The sequence below is a fragment of the Stenella coeruleoalba genome (assembly GCF_951394435.1).
Source record: "Stenella coeruleoalba genome assembly, chromosome: 18".
Taxonomy (NCBI): Eukaryota; Metazoa; Chordata; class Mammalia; order Artiodactyla; family Delphinidae; genus Stenella; species Stenella coeruleoalba.
The window spans coordinates 13,316,837-13,340,035 of NC_137164.1; the positions used below are offsets into that span (position 1 = coordinate 13,316,837).

Genomic DNA, 23,199 nt, shown 5'->3' on the forward strand with positions numbered 1-23,199 from the left:
TCTTAATTGTTTTGCATTTATTTTTGTGGGTCTTTTTCTTCTCTTGTGTTTCCTGCCTAGAGAAGTTCCATTAGCATTTTTTGTAAAGCTTGTTTGGTGGTGCTGAATTCTCTTTGCTTTTCCTTCTCTGTAAACGTTTTAATTTCTCCATCAAATCTGAATGAGATCCTTGCTGGGTAGAGTCATCTTTGTTGGTTTTTCCCTTTCATCACTTTAAATATGTCCTGCCAGTCCCTTCTGGCTTTCAGAGTTTCTGCTGAAAGATCAGCTGTTAACCTTATAAAGCCACATCTAGTCCTATTGCACTGAGGATGCAGAACACTAAGGGAAAATACTAAATTCAGCAAGAAAGAAAAGAAAGATCACATGCAAAGAAATCACAAAGAAAGCTAACTTGTATTGGAATAATGCATTCAAAATATTAGGTAATAAAACTACCAACTAGAACTTTATACTCAGCAGAACTATCTTATTCTTAATTTTTTTTTATTTTATGTCTATATGAGGTGATGGATGTTCGTAAACTTACTATAGTAATCATTTTATGATGTATGTAAGTCAAATAGTAATGCTCTACACCTTAATCTTATATGCCACTGTATGTCGATCATATCTCAATAAAACTGGAAGGAAAAGAATATCCACATATTAGAGGACTCATGCATTTCAAACCCAGATTGCCCAAGGATCAACTGTAGTTTATATCACTTCTCTGTTCAGAATCTTCTAATGACTTCTCATTTTACTCAAGATACTTGTGTTAGTATAAACTCTATTCTTTTTCCTCCAGCTTGAATTGTTTCTGATAAGAAATGTGTCTTATTTCTCTGGTCGCTTTTAAGAGTATTTCTTTATCATTGGTTTTCAACAATTTGATTTGGTTGTGTCTTGGCATATGTGTGTGTGTGTTGTTTTGTTTTTTATGTTTATCCTCTTAAGGTTCTTCGAGTTACTTAGGTCTTTGTATTTATCTCTCATCTAATTTGGAAAATGTTCAACCATTATTTTGTCAAATATGTTTTCTGTCCAAGTCTTTTTCCATTTATTTTTTACTCTTTTGCATGTATGTTAAACCTCTTTGCATTGTCCCGTTAGTCACTGAGGAACTATTTATTTTTATTGTTTTTTAATTTTCTTTGTAATTTAGCTTTGATAGGTTCTATTTCTTTCTTCAAATAAACTGATTTTTTCCTAGTTTTCAATCTATTGTTAAACCTATCCAATCATTTTCAAAACTATCTTATCAATAATGAGTGAGAAAAATAAACCAAGAGAAAAAAAATGACACTGGGCTAATACTATGAATAAACAATAGAAAAAGAGAAGAAGGAAAAAAGTCATAGAACGATCAAGACAAATTTAAAACGTGAATACAATGTGTGGAAAGATACAAAAAAAAACATTTCATGGAAGAGGAGATATAAATATAGTAAGTGCATGAAAAATGGCCATCTTCATTAAAATCTGGGAAATTCTAATCAACTGTAATATAATTTTACATTCATTTTTTTAACATCTTTATTGGAGTATAATTGCTTTACAATGGTGTGTTAGTTTCTGCTTTATAACAAAGTGAATCACTTATACATATACATATGTTCCCATATCTCTTCTCTCTTGCGTCTCCCTCCCCCCCACCCTCCTATCCCACCCCTCTAGGTGGTCACAAAGCACTAAGCTGATCTCCCTGTGCTATGCAGCTGCTTCCCACTAGCTATCTATTTTACATTTGGTGGTGTATATATGTCCTTGCCACTCTCTCACTTTTTCCCAGCTTATTCTTTGCCCTCCCTGTGTCCTCAAGTCCATTCTCTAGTCGGTCTGTGTCTTTATTCCCATCCTGCCCCTAGGTTCTTCATAACCACTTTTTTTTTGTTTTTTGTTTGTTTGTTTGTTTGTTTGTTTTTAACAAAAGGCAGAGTTGCTGCAAAGTACCAAGTGTTGGTTAGGAGATACAGCAATGGGAATTCTATATACAGCATTTGTGGAAGTATATTGGTCTAAACACTTTTGAAAACAATGTGACACTATCTAGGTAATTTAAAAGATGATATGCATACTTGTGACCAAGCATTTTCAATCTCAGGACAGCACCAAAGAGAATCTCATATAAGTAGGCATCAGGAGGCATTTGCAAGAATATCACTGCAGTATTGATTTTAATACTAAAACTGAAAATAGTATAAAATTATTGATTTCTAATTTTATCTCATAGTGGTCAGAGAATTTATATGATTCCAGTCTTTTAAATTTAAGGATATGTGTTTTATGGCTAGGATTACGGACTTTCTTGGTGAATACATTATGTGCTCTTAAAAAAAAGATCTATAGGTTTAGGATGCAAGGTAGTTAGTAGTCTTGTTTATATCGTTTATGTCTTAATGATTATTTTGCCTATTTTTCTTTCAGCTGTTGAGAATGAAGTGCTAAAATCTCCAACCATAATTATAAAATGGACTAAATTAAATTTAATGGGGTTATCTATAAAGTTGGTTGCTGTTCTTCTGTTTAATTTTTGGTTTCCTTTGGCTTTTTCTTTCAACTGTTTACTTCAACTACTTATAAAATAGTTTATCATTTTTTTCTTGCCAAATTCCTTAGTCCCTTTTAAATCCCTTCTTTAGCTTCCTGAGTTGAATAATGTAGATAATTTTTTTTCCATTTTAAACTGTTCTTGACAGATATTTAACTTAGGATTTAAACAAGAGTATTCTTGAAAACAGTTGCTATCTTAGTAATGGCACTTAGAACCATCCTGCAGTATATCCAGTCACTTTATAGCACTTGATTATATCTGGCACTAAATCTTATGAAGACATTAAAGGAATTTGTCAGAATCATGTAAAAAACTGATTGTTTGGAACAATAAAATTACAAATTCTGCATATTATCCTCTAGGTAAGAAGAGCAGTACTGTCAGTGCAATATTTTAAGTATCACTTTTCATTCTACTTGGCAGAATATGTTCGTTAAAGCCACTGACTTGCCCTAGTTACTAATTGTCTGCCCTTTATGATTTATTTTTTCCTCTCTCCTCTTTTTATTCCTTCTCAGCTCTTACATCATTTAAATACTCAGTGATTAGCGCCATCATCAACTCCTTTTCTTCAACATGTTGATTTAATTTAGCATGTGCAGTTCACAGCTGCAAGGTTATTGATAAAATTTTGAAAAATAAGGATAGGTTTATTTTAGTACTATACAACTGGTAGACACTCTAGTTTTATGTGTTTCCTTTGAAAATGAACGGCCCAAAATCTTATTTTTCAACAGCATTCACATTTCTTCTACCAACAATATGTTTAACATTCTAAGACTCATCTAAATGGTATCTTCCCTGAAATTTTTACTTTTGGAGTTAAAAAATAGTATAGAAATCACTGCTGGATTGTACGTATTCATTAGTAACAGCAGGTTTTTGGCAGCTATACAACATTATAATTTGTTATCTTTTAATGTGTTTATTGTTTATGAATATTCCTTAAGGTATTATTATCAATACCTTACTAATTTATGAATTTGAAAAATTACATATAGATTATTTCCTCATTTTAGTATCCCAAGAGGTAAGCAAGGGTAGATATTATTTATGCCTTATGGATGAAGGAAGAAAAATGGCTAATAATAGAATGAGCAAGTTGTTAAATGAAAAGAAAGACTAATTCTTCCGATTTCTTTGACCTTAGTCCAACATTATTAAAATAAAATGGTTATTCTGCATGATTTCTTTCTAATACATTTCGTGGTGCTCAAAGCTTGGAGGCAGTTAAAGAAAGGATTAGAAGGATCAACTGGGAATTCAGAATTCCTTAGATTTCACTCTCACCAATATTTTAATCTTTCTGAAGGTTTTATTTATTTCGAGAAATGAGAAAGTGTCAACCAAGTAAGTCATGCATAACATTGTAATTTGCCTTCATTTATTAATAGAAAACTGCATTTAGACATAATTTAAGTTTTGCTGTGACCAATATTAGAAAACCCATGCAAAAGTATGGAATAGAATACCAAAGTCAAGATCTTATGTACATTTCTAAAGTGTATTTATTCTACATTTTCTCAAGGTAATTAAAAAGGAATAAGGAAAGAGTATAGAAAGAAAATAGAAATGATACAACGCAAAAAAGAAACAATAATGAAAACTGACACTACCAACATCTTCTATATTCCTGTCATATTACCTAAATGATGAATTAAATGCATAGTTATATGCCCATTTTACAGATGATTATAAAACTAAATTTCATGGAGATTAAGTAATATGTTCAAGGTCACTTATCAAAGGTGATAGAATCAGGATTCAAAACAAGGTCTTTCTGTCTCCATTACCCCTGATGTTTCCACTATACTGTATGGGGAAAGGAAGGGGAGGCATGGGATGGAAAGAAAGACAGATAAAGTGTAAAATGAAAACCTAATGCGCAGCGCTAGCCAATTTTACATACAGTATTTTATTATTCACTACTTAGTTTGTTATTATCACTTCCATTTATTTTTAACGAATTAGAAAACTAAAATTCAGAAATTGTTATCTGTGTCCCAGGTCAAACAGTGGGTAAAGGGCGGAGCTAAGATTTTAAAATAGGTATTTCTACTCCTATATCTTAATGTCTCTTTCTCCTAAGTTCAGGACCCATATGCCAACAGTTAAAACTGTCTACAATGCGTTAGGTGGCTCAAAATAAATATGTCCTAAACCATCTCATCATGTTTAACCTCTCCTCATACCAGTGTGTTTTCTCTAGCTTGGTGAATTATACCATTATTTACCCAATAATAAGAAATATGAGCCTCAGGTGGATTCTTTTTTTTTTAATTTAATTTTACTGTTTTTATACAGCAGGTTCTTGTTAGTTATCTATTTTATACATACTAGTGTATATGTGTCAATCCCAATCTCCCAGTTCATCCCACCACCACCACGCCCCCCCGCCCACTTTCCCCCCTTGGTGGATTCTATGCTTTTACATTTTAGTACCATATTTTCGGAATGTCAGACTACATAAGATGATGTAATATGGGAACCCAGGTCTCTCTAACATCCTGTAAAATATGTTTTATTTCCTATAAACAGAGATATATGATCAAATAATATAATCACTATACTTTAAAGTAATAACAATAATAATAGCAAGAGCTAACACTTATAAACTCTTTGTTGTGTGCCAGATACTGTTCTCTGCACTTTACAGGTTTTAGTTCATTTAATTTTCGCATTATTGCTGTTTTGCAGATAGGGAAACTGAGGTAGATAGAGCTTAAGTAGTTTGCTCAAGAACACACACTTCCTAGGAGGTAAATGGCCAAATTTACCTCCAGGTAATTGCCAGGCAATTAGTCTCCAGAGCCTATATTCCTCTAAGCCATATTGACTTAGTGATTTGAAATTGGTGAGACTGATATACAATGGCCCATTTTTAGTTCCAGGAGTGTAAGAATATGAAGTGTATTCCTTTGAAGTCAGAATACTGAGCAGGGGACCAGAGAAAAATTCAGTATGACTACAGAGTAACCCTGTGCGACTTTATGCTTCTGGTTATTAGTGTCATCATATATAATATGAGAAATTTGGTTTGATAAACTTTAAGGTACTCTCTGTGCACTAAACTTCTGTATTAAGTAAATATATTAAATCTATTCTCTTAAAATCAATCAATATATTGAAATGCCAGAGTTTTCATTGGAATGCCTTTTAAGGCAAAGGGTGCTTAAATTCAGCATATGACATATTTTGGAAAAGTCATCTCAAATCCAAAAGTCACCTGTGTAGCTGTATATCCCGCTATAATGTTGACTCCATGAGAGAGAGAAAGGTGGGTCTGTTTTATTCATCACCGTCCTTTTAGTGTCTAGAACAGTGCCTGGAGAAAAGTGGCTGTCAAATCAGTATATCTTGCTTTTTTGAAAGGTAACTATTGAACTAATTAACCATTGGTAGGCAATAATTCATGTCATGTCCTTGTTTGTCATAAGCAGACCAAAAAATTGAATACTAAACACGAGGAAAATCTGTATTTTATACATTTCAGTCATGTTGGAAAGCACACTTTTAGCCCACATCTTAGTGAAAATTCTGGAAAAGACTGGAGACTATCTATCAGGTGATTGTCTTAGTCTATTCTGGCAGCTGTAACAAAAGACCACGGAACAGGGAGATTATAAACCACAGAAATGTTATCTCTCACAGTTCTGGAGGCTGGGAAGTCCAAGATCAGGGGGTCATTATGGTCTCACAGGAATAGCTTTGCCAGTTGTTTTCTAGTCTCTACATTCTCTTTGAGAAAGATTGTTCTGAAAGCAGATAGAAACAGTTGTAAGTGTGAAAGCCCTTGATCATCTCCTACCCACTGTTTTCTCTTTCCTCATCCTTTCAGTGGCAGCTGGCACTGAGACATGCTCATAAGATAATTTAACAAGTTTTTACTTGAAGTCATGTACAAATTTTGGGCTAAATAATATAAACCTTTGATAACAGTACCTCTTCACATTTGTATAGCTTACTGAATTGACCTCACAGACATCATCTCAGAGGTAAGAAAGGTAGGTGCTATCTTCCCCAGTCTTTCAAAACAGAAAAAAAAAAAAAAACTGTTGGGAGACTACTAAGTACTGGGTATAATTGCCATAGGAGAAAATAACAAATTAAATATCAAGGGAGTTAATAGTCCCAGGGGTAAAAGTGCTCAGTTCTTGTTCTGCTTCAAGTATGGAAAAGGGAGGATGCAGAGGTCCACAAGGGAAGATAGAGTTTTTGCAACTCTGACTGTGTTCCTAGGAATAAAAGAGGTTCAGAGCTATACACACTCTGTGTTGATAGTAATGAGGTCCCATCCCAGGCATCTCAGAGCCTGGAGCACATTAGACTGGTATCTGGGCAGAGGCTCAAGTGACCCTGAGAACATGGGAGCAAAGGAAGACATTTTGCTCTTTTCTCTACACATATTAAAGGGGGCTTAAAACACTCAGGTTGAAAGTGACAGATCATGTCTGTTAATAGACATGAGATCTATTGAAAATTTCAATATAATATATTTTGTATTAAAAATTTTAATGGATGTAACTGTGTTTGCATACGAGTAATGATAATTGTGAGCTATCAAGTCCATATGTTAATACTGTTTTACATGCTTATATACATTAAGCCATAAGATAAAGGGGCAATTAGCTTTATACATTCCTAAATTTCATTTATATGTTTAGAAAGATGCCTTATTGTTTTGTAATGTTATGCCACAGTCCACTCTGTTCCAAGAAAGTTTTTGCATGTTTTCCCCCCATATCTGTTCATGGTACATTTGTATATTGTATGTTTGAAATAGACATATAATGAGACATCAATATCATACTTGTTATGGCCTTTTAGCTAATACATATGGCATCATTCATATCTTATTTACTTGGGATTTAAAGGTAAAAGTTTCTAATGGAAAATAAGAATTCGATAACTTTTTTAAAAAATAAGGTGTATTTTGTACCCTACCAATGCATTTAAATGATACTTTCATAAGTTCACTATCTGACACTTTCCTTTCTCAACACATTTTAAAAATAAGGTGATGGCAGTATCTTCCACAGTAAGCTTTATTTTGAATGTACAGACCCAAAGAATTTTTAAAGGATTTTCTTTTAGTCTTTTTTCTTTAAATCTAACTTCTAAGAACATCTATATTATGTCTTCTTATAATATAGAATTACAGTGTAATTTAATTATTCTCAAATATATAATAGGTCGCTGTATTTCCCATGTGTAAGATACTTAGAAATGTGATTTTTCACATATTTAAGCAGTAGAAAACAATAGAACTAAGCAGTCTTTTAAATTTAGAATATCTGTAGCACAAAGTTCTTGCCTTTTAGGACAATGATTTAGATTTTTATTTTTTATCTTCTGCATTCCTGTGACTAAAGTATTTTACCTAAATTGTTGTTTGTGAGAAAAGTTGAGAAGAAATATAGCTGCTTTAAGGAATTCGAGAGGAAAAAATTCCCATGCCATCTGGGTTAAACAAAGCCCTTGAGTGTGACTGAGCCATTTTGCACTAAAGAATATATGAAAAGACCAGAGAGAGGGTTTTCATAAATGTTCACGTTTGCCAGATTGGAACTACTCTAGGGATATTTAACTTATTATTTCATTTGATCTTCAAACCGACCCTGAGAGGTAAATCGATTGGCCCGTTTTACAGCATGAAGCTGAGGCTTAGAGCTATTACATATTTTCCAAGGTCAAGTGGTTATTAAGACATAGCTGGAATTCAAACCCAAGTTTTGACAAACCCAGAACATTTTCTACCATGCTATAGGCACCTGCTCATATGAATTGCTAACATATCCCTAGGTATTAGGACTATTAAGGTAGAGTTGCTTAAAGTATTATGCTATCCAAAATTAAAGGAGAGGATAGAGCCTTCTTTTATTAGAGTATAAATGCAAATGTCTTTTCCAAATCATATACCACCAACAGGAAGCCTGCAGAAATTAATAATTGTGCCAGCTATCAATCTTTTCATGCATAAAATTCAAAATTTGTTACTCTGCCTACAGATGAAATGTCATTTTATAAAAAGCTAGTAATATGCACCCACAAGTTTGCCTGTCAACACCAATGAGCCAATAGCAAACTGCTGAAGCTAAAACTGAGTATAATATTAAAATCATTTGAACATACACATAATTACATAGTTTATTCAAACAGTGTTGAGTATTGATAGCATTTAGCTTTAGAGTGTACCAGAGGCTTTCGGAGTTAAAAAATTATGGATAATTATGACATTAGAGCTCATCCTGACATACCTAGTTGCAGAGGTAAGGACTCTGAGAGCTAAAGAGAGAAGAGAACTGCTCCTGCCTGGCTAGAGGTGGGGTTGGCACGCAATCTCCTTGCTTGTACTTTCATTCCAGGGATTATCCAGTACTTTATCTTTAATCCCCCTCTCTGTGCCTGAAGTTGTATCAGGATTATCCACTTATTTATTTAAGTCTATTATAATTCATTCTAGAAACTAACTGAGACAGCTTACAAATAGAATTTTTAAAGATGGAATGAACTAAAAGTAGGAGTAAAAGAAAGAAAAACAAAGATTGCATTACAAATGGACACAGAAATGAGATGACAAAAAGTATACCATGAAGACCTATATATGTTGTTTTAAATTAGCTTTTAATTTGGCTGTTAACTTTGCAGTACAAATGCAAGAATTAACATTTGATCCCATAGGTAATTTACCATATCCATAAGGTAAGAAGTATGCTTACTTCGAAGGTAATGCTGTTCAGGGACTGACTCACACTAGCTCAAATCATGTCACAGGATTCACTTTTACACATCTCTTCTCAACTCTGACTCTAGTGAGGTCACATGGGTATCTTGAAATCATCCACTGTGGAAGGGTTCAAACCATGGGAATCAGTACACGGTAGAAATCAGGACTTTGTCCCCTGGAGAACTAGTTGTCAAATATTCACCAGCACACCATTACTTAAAGGTCTTTTCATTATAGCTCCCCTCAGTGCAGGCATGATACATCAAAGATACAATTCGGTAAAAAAAAATTTTTTTTATTAAAAATTAAAAAAGAAACCCTCATGGGGTACCAATACATTATAGTCTGTATTCCCTCATCTTGGCTGACAAGCATTGATCAAAGTATAGATTCTATAGAAAAAGTAATGGACCACACATGCTTCATGCCAGTTTTTTAAAAAAAATATTCTTCTCTGAGCTGAGTATTGACCCATATTGAGAAATAATTTGTTCAAGATAATAATGTCTGACTACTTGGAATCTAACCCAAAATAATAAAGCTGAGAGAATTGAGGTACCTTAAAAGGACAGGTACTCAAGGCTCTCTTTTCACTCATTCATCCCTGGTTTATTTCCACTCCTTCAAATTGGGTATTGAAGTCCCTACATTCAAATATCAGAGCTAGGAGGGAGGGTATCACCTAAACCTAGAAAACAAGAAAATGAGTGGACTTTTAGTTTCAGTAAATAGCTTTCTTGAGTTTATACGTTGTGTTGGTCTTAAGATACCCAGTAAAAATATCTCTAGCAGAGATGTATGGGGTACATTGCTATATGTTGTTAGTCCTTTTGCCTCTCTTTGTCTGTAAATCAAAACTACAAGATACCACTTTACACCTACTAGAATGGCTATTTTTTTAAAAAAACAGACAGGCTTCCCTGGTGGCGCAGTGGTTGAGAGTCCACCTGCCGATGCAGGGGACACAGGTTCGTGCCCTGATCCGGGAATATCCCACATGCCGCGGAGCGGCTGGGCCCGTGAGCCATGGCCGCCGAGCCTGCGTGTCCAGAGCCTGTGCTCCGCAACGGGAGAGGCCACAACAGTGAGAGGCCCGCGTACCGCAAAAACCAAACAAAAAAACAAACCAAAAAAACCAGACAGATAGGGAGTTCCCTGGTGACCGAGCACTTTCAGGGAACTGAGATCCTGCAAGCCGCAGGGTGCCTCCCACACCCAAAAAGAAACCCCACAGATAATAACAAATGCTGTAGATGAAGTAGAGAAATTGGAACTCTCATACAGTGCTGATGAGAATGCAAAATGATCCAATTGTTTGAAAAACAGTCCGACAGTTCTTCAAAAGTTTAAACATAGAGTTACCTTATGACTCAGCCATTCAACTTTTAGATATATAACCAATTAGAATGAAAACACATGTTTACACAACTTTTACATGAATGTTCATAGACCCATTATTTATAATAGCCAAAAAGTGGAAATAACCCAAACGTCCATCAACTGAGCAACTGATCAAAAATGTGGTATATCCATACACTGGAATATTATTCATCAATAAAAAGTTAATGCTGATGCATGCTACAACATAGATGGACTTGGAAAACAGTATGCTAAGTGACAGAAGCTAGTGACAAAAGACTACATATTGTATGATTGCACTACATGAATGTCCAGAATAGGCAAATATAAGAGAGGAAGGATTAGTAATTCCGTAGGTTTAGGGGCAGAGGTTGGGTGTAAGTGGTGATTCCCTGCTACTGGGTATGAGATTTTCTTGGAGGTAATGAAAATGTCCTAAAATGTATTCTGGTGATGGTTGCACAGCTTTTTGAATATACAAAAGCTATGTATACTAAAAACTATTAAATAGTACCCTTTAAATGCATAAATTGTCTGTATGTGAATATTCATCAATAAAACCGTTATTTAAGAAAAAAGAGTAAACACCACAAATCTTCCAAGGAACTTATCCTCATCATCATGGCTGTTTGACTCAATTCACATCTTTATGTTCTTGAGTCAATCCTGTGTCTCTAAATACAATTAACATCATGACTAGAAACCACAACGTTCATCTGAGGTAGAGAAAATTTGTTTTTTTCATCCTGGCATCACCGCTTACTGTTTGAACTGCCTTTATATTTATCTTTGCAGGTCCTTCTCACTCCATCAGTCCATTCAAATGAAAAATGAGTAGATTAAACTTCATGGTTTCCAAGATCCCTTCTAGAAGTGTGATAGATCATAGAGGATGGGGTATATGACCAGATTTAAACAATGGATATTTTATGCCCTTTAGTAATAGATCTATTATATAAAAAGTGATATAAAATCAATATAGGCACCTCAGTCAGACAGCTAAGAGGCAGTATTATTTTCTTACTCCTTAGCTAAGTGTTAAGGATATCTTTAAGGTAAAAATTAACTAGGCAAGTATCCATTTATTTTTTCCCTATTTCTTTTTCTATAGATCTCACCTCCACCATTTGTTAGCTGTGTGACTACCTATAAAATGGGGATATAATAGTACTTATCTTGATGACTTATCATGGCGACTAGTTGAGATAACCCCACTACCTGGAAAAGAGTAAATCTTCAATAAATCATTATTTTCATCACAAAAGAAAAATCTTCAGTGACTAGGTTGTCCAGTACAAAAAATTCCATTCTCTATAGGACATTTCACACTCAGTTTTATTCACTGTGGACCAAGCTGAATTCTAGATTTACCTCATAAAATCTACCCAAACAGTAACATCTATAGAATTCCAAGGACTTAAGCCAAAATCTCTCTAACTGACATCTTTCCTAGTCATCTATCCAGCTATGACCTTTGGTGTGCTAAGAGAATACTTTTATATGGGTCCTCAGAGGTTGCTTGCCTATTTGTTTTTATTCATTGATTATTCATCCGTTCCATATAAGTCAAAGCTTTGCCATATTGTGAAAACTATATATACTTCCTAGCAACTTTTTCAATAATTGGTCATAGCTTCAGATAACTTAGCATTCACATCAATAATTGAGAAAATTTTAAATATATTTTGTAATTGTATGGAGCTGGAATGGTTAAATAATGCTTCATTTGTAAGAACATAATTATGATTATATGTAGATGCTCTGAAGATCACCATCTTCAATTCAGTGTTTTTGCAACTTTCACATAAATGGTGTGTTTATAAATTAGTTTTATTGGATTTTGTGTTATATTTAATAGTTTAAATGCTTGTCTTCCTCAATGAAATATAAGTTCCTGAAAGTCGGGTTTTATGTTTCAGGTAAGTTTCTTCAAAATATAGCATATATTTCATTATGAAATATATTTATAGTTAACATAGAATATATTTAATTACTAAACATATATATCATTAATATATATTTGTATAGTTAACATATATTTATTTATAGTGTGTCCTATGCACTTTGGCATGTTTTTGATATATAATAGGTTAAAAGGTAAGCATGACTGTCTCTTTGCAGTTCCTAATCTATTTCTATGGAATATAACTGTTGAATGCTTATTTAATTTATTAGAAAAAATCATTAAGAATCCACCAAAATTAAACATAATATAATTGATTAATGGAACAAAATGTTCAAGGATATTTTATAGGTGACATCAAGTATTTTTATTTTTGAAAATAAAAAGAAGTTGGGACATGATCCTCTTGCAACTTGTTTGGTTTTTAAAGTAAAGAACAATATCAACGAATTTAGAAGAAATGAGTCTTAGCTTTGTTTTTGTCACTCTGTAGATATGCGATGTTGAACTGGTAAGAGTCTCAGCTTCATTCTCTGTAAATGAGAGAAGTAGACAAATTCCAACATCCATTCCACCTGTAAAAGTTTGATGATTAAATATACTTTCCTAAAATAGTCTTCTTAGTTTCTCACAATTGAAGTTTTTTTTTTCCTTACTCCCTAGGTACATTGGCTAAAAAAACATTTTCAATCAGTTTAGACCTTTCATTAGGAAAAGAAAACCTAAATGGAAATTGCTTATCAAAATCTGAGCAGGGGATGCAGCATTCGATGACAGGTAGCATTTACCTTCCAGAGAAATGAAAAGCATCTCATGCTCTCATTTTTATAGAAAAGTGGCATGCCGCAGCTGCAAACCCAACTTTTGAACTTCGGAAATCCCTTCATTTTGCAAGCCTCCCACTAAGAAACGCAGCCACCTTCCCCAAGAGCTATAGCAGCAGGATGGGTCTACCCACTAACACGGGATGGAAAAAATAAACATGCATGCAATTGTGCATACAGTGACATGTTTCATGTTGCCTCATGCCCTCGGCTGCTATAAAGGGAATCTCTAATTTCAGGTGGTGGAAAGCGGGGCGAACACATGCATTTATTAAAGAGAACTTTAAATTCAACCCCCAAATATCTTCTTCTGTTGTTTACAAATCAGGCTTTAAACAAAGTTATTTAAATCTGCCACATCACTATACTAATAAACACACCAATATCTTGCAAATGCAATAATTTTCATGCTGAATATTTGCAACTGAAAGCTTGAAGGGTGGTGAAATGTATGTCTTGAATATCCTTTTGCTGCCTGAATTTGGGTTCTTTTTCAGCTCATTAATGCCTCAAGGAGAGGAAAGAATAGGAGTCAAAAAATCTTCTTCAACTTATGCTTGTTATAAGGGTAAAATACAAAGTTTACGATACCATAAAGAAAAATGAAAGAACTAGTTCAAAATTAAGAAGGTAACATCATTCATCGAAAAGAAGCCTTAGCCCCTTACCATTGTAGCCTCTAGTTTGAAGTACGTAGAAATTTTCTGGGAGACCCCTGAAGCAGCCTCTTGGAACTCCCGTTTAGACTGTGGGCCAAAGACTCAAAAAGATTTCCTATAAAATCCAGCTTAATGAGCATCTTTGGGAATGTACTGCTTAGACAATATTTCCTAGTTATCTGGTTAACCATAAGCCTTTAATTCCTCACCTTGATCCCCGCCTCTCACTTCTCTTTCTCACACACACAGGTATGTACACAACTGTTAAATATTAGCACTGTGGTATATTGCAAAGAGTGCTATAATGGAAACTTTTTAAAATGTGTTTTTTACTATTTTATTCACCAATAACTGTGTGTGATGTTTTATGCAAGCAAACCAGCTCTTTGAGCTTCCTTTTCTCCTTTCAAAATAGAAATACATTTTATATTTGTTCATCAGGGTGTTATGAGGTGATGTCTGACAGTACTGAGTGACATTAGTAAGAACCCCAAGTCAATGTACTTATGCCTTAGGAGAGAAAAAAATAACAGTAACTCATAATCTCACAATTCAGCTTAAATTAGTACATTCTGCATTGGATAAGCTTTGATACTTTTTTGTATATAAGCAATAGCGGATCGATTAAATTTCAGTAACATTCTGTGGCAAGCTAGAATTAATTTTCAAACTCATTTTCAACGGTCTAAATCAAAGTTTCAACAAAGAAGAGTAGGAAGGGTTGATAATGGGAAAAAATTCATTGTGGTTTAGTGTGTAGAATTTAGAGGCAGAAGGATTTTAACTCAAGTTATTTCTGCCACTTATGAATTACATAACCTTGGAAAACTTTGTTAATACTTATACCCCAATTTCTCTTTTGTAAAATAAGGATGATAATATGTGTGCTTAAGGCTGAGCCTGGGCAGGGTTGTCTTGTAAAATAATCCTTTAATAATAAAGGGATGAAAAAGGTACAGAATCCATGGAAGGAAGTTGCAGGCTCTCTTGTCTTCAGTGGGGAGGATGAATAAGAGGCTAATGTTAATCCAATGTAATTTTGACTTCATGAACTGCTAGTCTTATGTGAGACCATTACCTAGGGATTGGATTATTCCTGTGTGTGTTCTCTTTTTCATTTCTATTTCCAATTCGTTTTATCATTTATTCTGTTTCCACCAAATAACTCTTACTTACTTGTAGTTTCAACTTTTACCTTACTTTATATCGTGTATAATGTAACATAAGTTTCCCAGTTTTTCTCATGATTTTAAGCTGCTGATCCCAAGGAACTGTCTTTCTATCTTAATATGCCCTACTTCAATTTCCAAGACAAAGAAATGTGACTGTACCTGCTTATATTTTATTCAAAATATGGCATTACGGGCTTCCCCGGTGGCGTAGTGGTTGAGAGTCCGCCTGCCGATGCAGGGGACACGGGTTCGTGCCCCGGTCCGGGAAGATCCCACATGCCACGGAGCGGCTGGGCCCGTGAGCCATGGCCGCTGAGCCTGCGCGTCCAGAGCCTGCGCTCCGCAACGGGAGAGGCCACAACGGTGAGAGGCCCGCGTACCGCAAAATATGGCATTATTGGTGACTTGCTACGGTTTGGATTGGATGTCGAGTCTCAAATCCACACTTGGGCCAGTCAGCAAATGCCTGGATGTAAAAGGGAGGGAAGATGTGCTCTTATGGTACCAACTGCCTTTTCTGGCTGCCCCTTGAGTTGGTGATTTGGGGCAGAGTCAAATTTTCTTAGAATTAGCTTACAGGTATCTTGAGTGAATGTCAGATGAGATAATTATTAAATTTAAAGTCCAGCCATGCTAGGTACACAATAAATGTACTTATTATTACTACTATTGTTATTATAATTAAAAATTGTTAGTTGAGGACTATTTTAGTCAAAAACTGTAGTGGAAAAATACTAAGAAAAATATGTAGTTTCTTTTAAAGGAGGTGGTAGGTATTTTGATGCCAAGTATGAATTTGAGAATAAATTTTACCTTCTAGTGTATTTTATATTCATTGCAAATTAGGAAAAAAGAAAACTTGCACACTGACTATTCTATGTATTTCTTTACTTATCCATAAGAAGTTCTAGTTACAACTTGACATATATGATTTGTAGGTGTTATTAGTTTCTAGGGAACTCTAGGAAATAGTACCTTCTATGTTACTTTGGAAATAGACAGGGAAAAGGGCTTTCTTTTACTCTTCTTCTAGCAGAAAATCAATTTTTAATTATAGAATAAATATGCAAAGGATAATTCAAAGAAGGAAGCAAATGTCAAATGCTCATATTAGTGAATGAATATTTCTGTATATGTAAGTCACCACAATAAGTCCACTTAACATATGTCACCATACATTGTTATAAACTTGTTTTTTGTGATGAGAACTTTTAATATGTACTCTCTTAGCAACTTTTAAATATGCAATACAGTATTATTAACCATAATCACCATGCTGTACATTACATCCCCATGATTTGTTTATTTTATAACTCAAGTTTGTACATTTTGGCCCCCTTCACCCATTCCCCACCCTCCCCGATCTCTCATCTCTGGCAACCACTGATCTGTTCTCTGTGTCTATGGTTTGTTTTTTGTTTAGATTGCACATATAAGTGAGATCATTTGGTATTTATCTTGTCTTTCTCTCCTTTTTTTTTTTTCTTTTGACCGCATGGCATGGCATGAGGGATCTTAGTTCCCCAACCAGTGATAGAACCCTTGCCCCCTGCAGTGGAAGTGCAGAGCCCTAACCACTGGACCACCAGGGAGTTCCCTGTCTTTCTCCTTTGGATTTGTTTTGAAGTAATCTAGTGTGCTGGAGAGATAGATCTATGAGAGGAGAGATAACACAATTGGCACATTCTGCAGCATGTAATTAGAATCCTGGCAGAGCCCTCTGGCTACTTAAAGTAGCAGACACCCTACTTTACTAGGGACACAGTAGTAACAATGCATTCATGTAGCAATGCTCTTCTTTCTTTAAAATAAAAAGGAAATTAAGAAGTGAACTTTGTGTGCACGCACACACACACACACACACACACACACACACACACACACATACACACTAGTAAAAGTTGGCTGGTGACATGAAATTCTAGTAGTTCAGCCAGAGTAGGAGCTCTGGTGCCTGCAGTTCATGGTCCTGGTCCATGGTTTGCCAGTGCCCATCAATTATCAATTCTTACAAAAAAGCTTATACAAGTATATAACTCATCTTTTAGGATTCTTCTTGTTCCAGAATGAAGGTAACCAAAGCAGAATAAACGAACGTTTAAAAATTGTTTCCTGATCAAAATCATGGATGAATGTGCAAGCATTTACAGGAGATTCAGGAGCAAAGTAAAATGGTACTCCATTTTCTCTCCCCAAGAACAAAGTGAGATGAGAAGATGACAGGGCAAAATTGATATTTCCCAAGGAAAGGCCTGTCTGTTAAAAGCTGTGTGGTTCTTATAAAATTTATATTAAAAAAAAAAAACCCAGGGATGAAGCTAGGTAACAATTTGGGTCATCACTGCCCACTTTTATGAGTCAGAAATAACAGTCTTTAAGATTAAAAATATCTTGAAATTTAACTATTTTTAAAAAATTTGAGACAGCCCCAAACCTCATCACCTCAGTAATGAAGCTTTGTTACTCTATTGCATCCCAAGTCCAAACAAAAACACTCACTAATTGTGTCACTCTTTTCATTTTTCTCTAAAACAGTGAGGGCTCTGAGTATTAGTTACTAATGATCTGACTAGTCCATTATATGTATCATTTTCTTTAATGTGTCTCATTTTAAACAAATTGTATTTAAACTCAAAAATACAAATCATAAAGAAAAAAGTCATCCTTTTCAGAGACCTAATCATTGCTTTATTTAACTATTCTGAATTCCTGGTACATCACAAATGCAATGAATCTGTTTAAAAATTGACTCTTCAATATTTTAAAAATATTTATGGTATAAAGTGGGGTGAAGTGTATTTTAAAGGACTAAGATTTCCCTACATTTCAATGATACAGGAGGAGAAGAGCAGCAGTTGCCTCCTGAATGTTACTTGATGGGTTTGAAACATGACTTTTTCCATTTACAAACAGTGTGGAGTTGGACAAGTCAATTTAACCCTTAAATTGTCTTATGTGTAAAATGGGAGCAAAAGTAATATCTACTTCATAATGTTGTCCAGAGGATTAAATGAGGTAGTAATGTAAATGGTTCAGAACAATGCCTGGCAGATAGTAAGTGCTCGTTCATATCACTTACTCCTATACTCTCTGTTATTACTGCTTCTAGTACCACCAAAACACTAAGTATGAGAAATTTCTCTAGGGAACAGAAACTCAAAGTGTTCTAACTATGAAAAGTAAAGGTTTTTTTACATCCCTAAAATAAAATCACTTTCTTCTGGCATATGCAGAGAGTAGAGTTATTTGAGAATATTGCTAACATCTCAGATGGTTTGTATAAATGAATATTAATCTTTTCAAGAAGGTTATTTATTTGCCTTTTGCTTCAAACACTCTCTTACCGCAGAGTTTAATTTTTCATTATAGCTCATACATTTTGAGAAAACATGAATGCTAATATTTCATGCTATTTTTAAAGTTAAAATAAGCTAACTGAAAAAATTCAAGTTATGACAGAATGTGTACTTGACCTCAATGCCATTTTGAGATAAATGCTTAGGATTTCATTTATTTAAGTCAGTGTACTGTCATCCGTGAGTGTGGTTTTGTATATATAAAAAGGCATGAATGTATATTACTGGTTTATGCTTAACCAAGGTCTTGAAAATTCAAAGAAATCATATCAATCAAGCATAAATAAGTGTACAAGTAACAAAGAGTTTACTTGCTTTATAGAGACTATAATACATAGTTTAAACCATTACTAAAAAAATTACCAATATTTGATTAAGACATTATGATCCATTGAAGTAGACAATTAGGTCTTAGGTCTGGTGGTTACGTCATATGTCACTAGGTCATATACATTGTATTTCAGGCTTATAGAGGGCTTTAAGATAGCACAGTTACACTGCACAATTGTATGTGTTCTATGATTTTTAACCTTTCAATGCACATCCTACCTCCTATTGCTTCCGCATTTTCACATATATTTTATATATGAAATATCTATATATTTTCATATATATTTATATCTTCACAACTGACACATAAATATATTTGCTCTCTTTACAAAAATTTCGAGGTGTTCTGGATGTAAATATGTCATAAATATTCCCTACATGCCCTTCTTTCTATTTTCCTTTTCGATATTTTTTTAACATCCTCTCTTCCCTTCCCATCTTCTCTTTCACTCCTGGGGATGATGTCAGGCTGAAAGCCCAGCAGAGGGTTTTTTTTTTTTAATGAGAAATGTTTATTGAACTGAAATGATCTGCTATATGATGTTGCACTAAACCAGTTCCTCTGAGTCCAAGTGGTACTTCTATATCTTTCCAGATCTCAGCAGTTCTACTTAAAACAGGAGAACACTGGACCAGTTGGTTAATCACCTCAAAGTCTCAGCACCATGTCCCAGGGCCTAGGAGAGTTGGAGGCTGAGGAGGAATGCGTGCCACGGAGGCTTTGGAAGTAATGCCCTGTAGCTAACAAAGCAGAAGGGCAAAGGAGCCAGGAACAGATGTGACCTGTGAAGGAAGAGCAGAGGAGAGGGCCCACATGCTTGTGAACTGGGAGAAACTGGGCAGATAAGTAAGTATATTGGCAACTGTGGAAGTCAAGCTTCTAAGTGGTTGAGAAGGGATTCGTCAGTATGTGGTGGGATGAATTGGGAGATTGGGATTGATGTATATACACTAATATATATAATATGGATAACTAATAAGAGCCTGCTATATAAAAAAATAAATAAAATTTAAAAATAAATAAATAGCTGAAAAGAATCCCAAGTTATTGGATGGAAATTGGAGGTATTGGAAAGATTAGTATGAATGGATTTTATTTATACATATACACATAGAAATAAAAATATGTTGTGTATATATGTGTATATACAGCCAATTTTTGCTATCATGGTAGCTACTATGATCTAGAGAATTGCTGTGATCATGGAATTGGCAAATGCAGAACCATTGCTCTTAGGGAAAATACAGTTTGGTTCCTGCAAGCCTCTGGTCATATTTTCATCAACTGATCAATACATAACTTTGTTTTAAATGTGTTTCTGTTTAAAGACACTTTATTTAATATGTATTGTTGGTTCATGCCCAGCAGCATTATAACTCATACCTGAAGCTTATTCTAACACATATTTTTACGCTGTAAGACACATCACAGGCTTCCTGTACTTAGAAACACTAGACAGCACTCCAGCACTACCCTTGGGGGCTATTGTAAATAGCAAAAATCACCAACAGAAGCAAAATGCAAAAAACACGTAGTGCTAAGTAAACCACACACACATACAACACACACACACACACACACACACACACACACACACACACTCGTTTAGAGTATGAGAGCTGAAACAGGAATACAGAGCATTGTTTTATTTGACCTCAGCTGGGAACGTGTGTGTAGGGTGACTCAAATATTTTACCATTCTGTGTATTTCATGAATGACGCAAAAGCAGCCAGGTATTGATTTGGGGGTTACAAATACATTTTAAGGAGTAGGCAACTTTTTAAAAAATGAAATCCATGAATAAAGAGGATCAACTGTATATCTATATGTTTATATACTGGTACCTATTTCTTAGCTCTGTCTATTGGGAAGGCTTAGAAGCACTGAGCTCATCCGGTGCCAGGGTAAATATCATCCTCTATTGAAAGGAACAGGACTTAAATAAGAAAAGTACCAGATGAGCCTGGAATATTGTATTGTATTAAAGAATAAGGAATAGGAAATATTCAAGGAATAACGGAGCACATGAAAAGAACACAAGAGCCAGCTTGAAGGGGCTCCCACTGGCTAAATTTAGGACAATTTCAGCACCAAACAAATAATGAGAAAATCAGACCACAACCCACTACATAAAGTAGGAATCCATTAAACTAAATGTATATGTATGTGTAAATGTGTGTGTGCGTGAAAACTCCTGTTCAGAAGCTTTTCAGGAAAATCAACTAATACAAGGAGAAAAAAATGATAGAAATTATATAATTACTACTTGACGGCCATCATAGTAGTAGTTGATAAACATGGGAGTCATCAATCGATTCTAAGGGTGGTTAGAAGACATTTGATGAAGAACAGGATATTAGCATAATATAACAATATTTTTAATGAAATATTAATCATACCTTCATAAAAATGAAATAATGGTATAGGATTTTTAAAATTACTCAAAGACATTTTTCAATTAACAGAAAATAATTTTTAAATCTTAACTTTGGGGATTTTATTCTATTTTTTAATATAATATTCTTTCACTAAAGATTTTTATTTTATTCAATGCTTCAATATATTTTTATCTCCCAACTGAATTGTAACTCCCTGGAGGACAAAAACATACCAAATTCTCCCTAGGCATTGTTCTCAGTAACAATCGTAGCTAAGTCAACTAAATGTCGCTGTACCACCACCATCATTATGATCATCAAGGTCTATTTCACAATAGATACCCATTGATTTGTTAAGCCAGAGACCCTGCTCTCATATTGGGATGAGCAGTCCCATATTTTTAGGCACAGTTTCATATGCCACCCTAGTCCTCTGGTTCCCATGGGCTGTTTCATTTTAACATATGACCCTATTACATGGACACTATTCATTGTCCAGAGCTGAACCCCAGACCCAGCTAAGATACTCACGTAGTTTTCTTAACCTTTTAGAACTGAAACAATGGCCCTTCCAAGGTGGCAAATGCTATGAGGTATGAGATCTGAGGGTCATTGGATATATGTTGCTTAACACATGGAAGAAACACCCAGAGTGATAGATTACTAAACAATAGCAAAGACATAGGTGGATGAAAGATGAAGAGACTGAGCCTATGGTGTCTGAAATTCTTGTCTAATTGATGTGGAGACCTAGCTGCACCCCTACCCTTCCCATAACTTTGTTACTTCACTCCTCTGTTTACCTTGTAAGTTAATACATTTCCTCCTCCTCAGCCAGTTGAGCCTCTGTGACTCGCAAAAAAAAAAAAAAAGTCCGGTTAAAAAATTATCTTCCTCTTCATTATCATATTTATCAAAATTAATAAGAGTATCAAATATGTTTGAGGTAATAAAATCTGCAGAAAGGGTGTATATATAGTACCTAGATGATATAATATTCTGTAAATAGTATGTAAAAATGTAAAATAGTTACTTTTCATGGACCAAAAAAACAATTTAGAGAGATATCAGAAAAAAGGAGCCAAAAGTTAATGATCAGCAAAATTATTTTGTCCCATTGGAGTCTAAAAATGCTGAGACTGCATGAACCTGTTTTTCACAGCTTTTATTTGGCAAAGGTAGAAAAGTAAAGGATGCTATAATGAATCCCTTCTTCAACATATATGTCACAGAGAGATTTGTGATGTGTTATTGTACTGCTTATGAAGTTTGCATTACTTTCCTCAAGGTATAAAATGTTGAAGAATACAAAAGTTTACACAAAGCCATCTTTAATTTCCCAATTTTAAAGTACCAGCGCTGTTAATTAATTATTATAACAAAATGTCTATAATATATGAGTGTAATAGGTTGTAAATGATTTAAGAAGTGAAAATAAACACGGGAACAATAAAGCAGAAATAACCCTGAAATGCAAAGAGTAGAAGCTAACTAATGTAAAGCATAGTGCCCAGACCCATACAGTGGGCTCACCACTCGTAAGTTCATCAGATTACCACATTTTTCCATCTTAACATTGTCATTTGTAAAATGCAGACAGTGATAGGAGTCATCTCATAGTGTTATTGTGAGGATTAAGTGAATTAATATGCGTAAAGCTCTTAAGAATAGTGCCTGTCATGTATTTTCATATTAGTACATTTTAATAGATCATTTTTATTTATTATGCTATCATTGTAAAAAATTGATCATTAAAATGAAGAGGGGAGGGGGGCAGAAGTGGGTGGGACTATAAAGGCCAACAAGAGAGCTACTTTTGGTGACGGAAATGTTCCATATCTTGGCTGTTACCAATGTCAATATCTTATTTTGCAAGATGTTACCATTGTGGAAACTGAGAAAAGGTACATGGGATCCCTCTGTATTATGTCTTGTATTACAACTGTACATGAA

General features: G+C 34.5%; 1 long non-coding RNA gene across 1 annotated transcript in view; it reads left to right on the forward strand.

The window, feature by feature from the left end:
* Nucleotides 1-23,199, forward strand: part of LOC307176638 — a 159,701-nt gene that overhangs the window by 64,741 nt on the left and 71,761 nt on the right. The window contains exon 3 of the long non-coding RNA XR_013824852.1: nucleotides 19,462-19,713. This is a non-coding gene — a long non-coding RNA (uncharacterized lncRNA). The remainder of the gene's footprint in view (nucleotides 1-19,461; nucleotides 19,714-23,199) is intronic.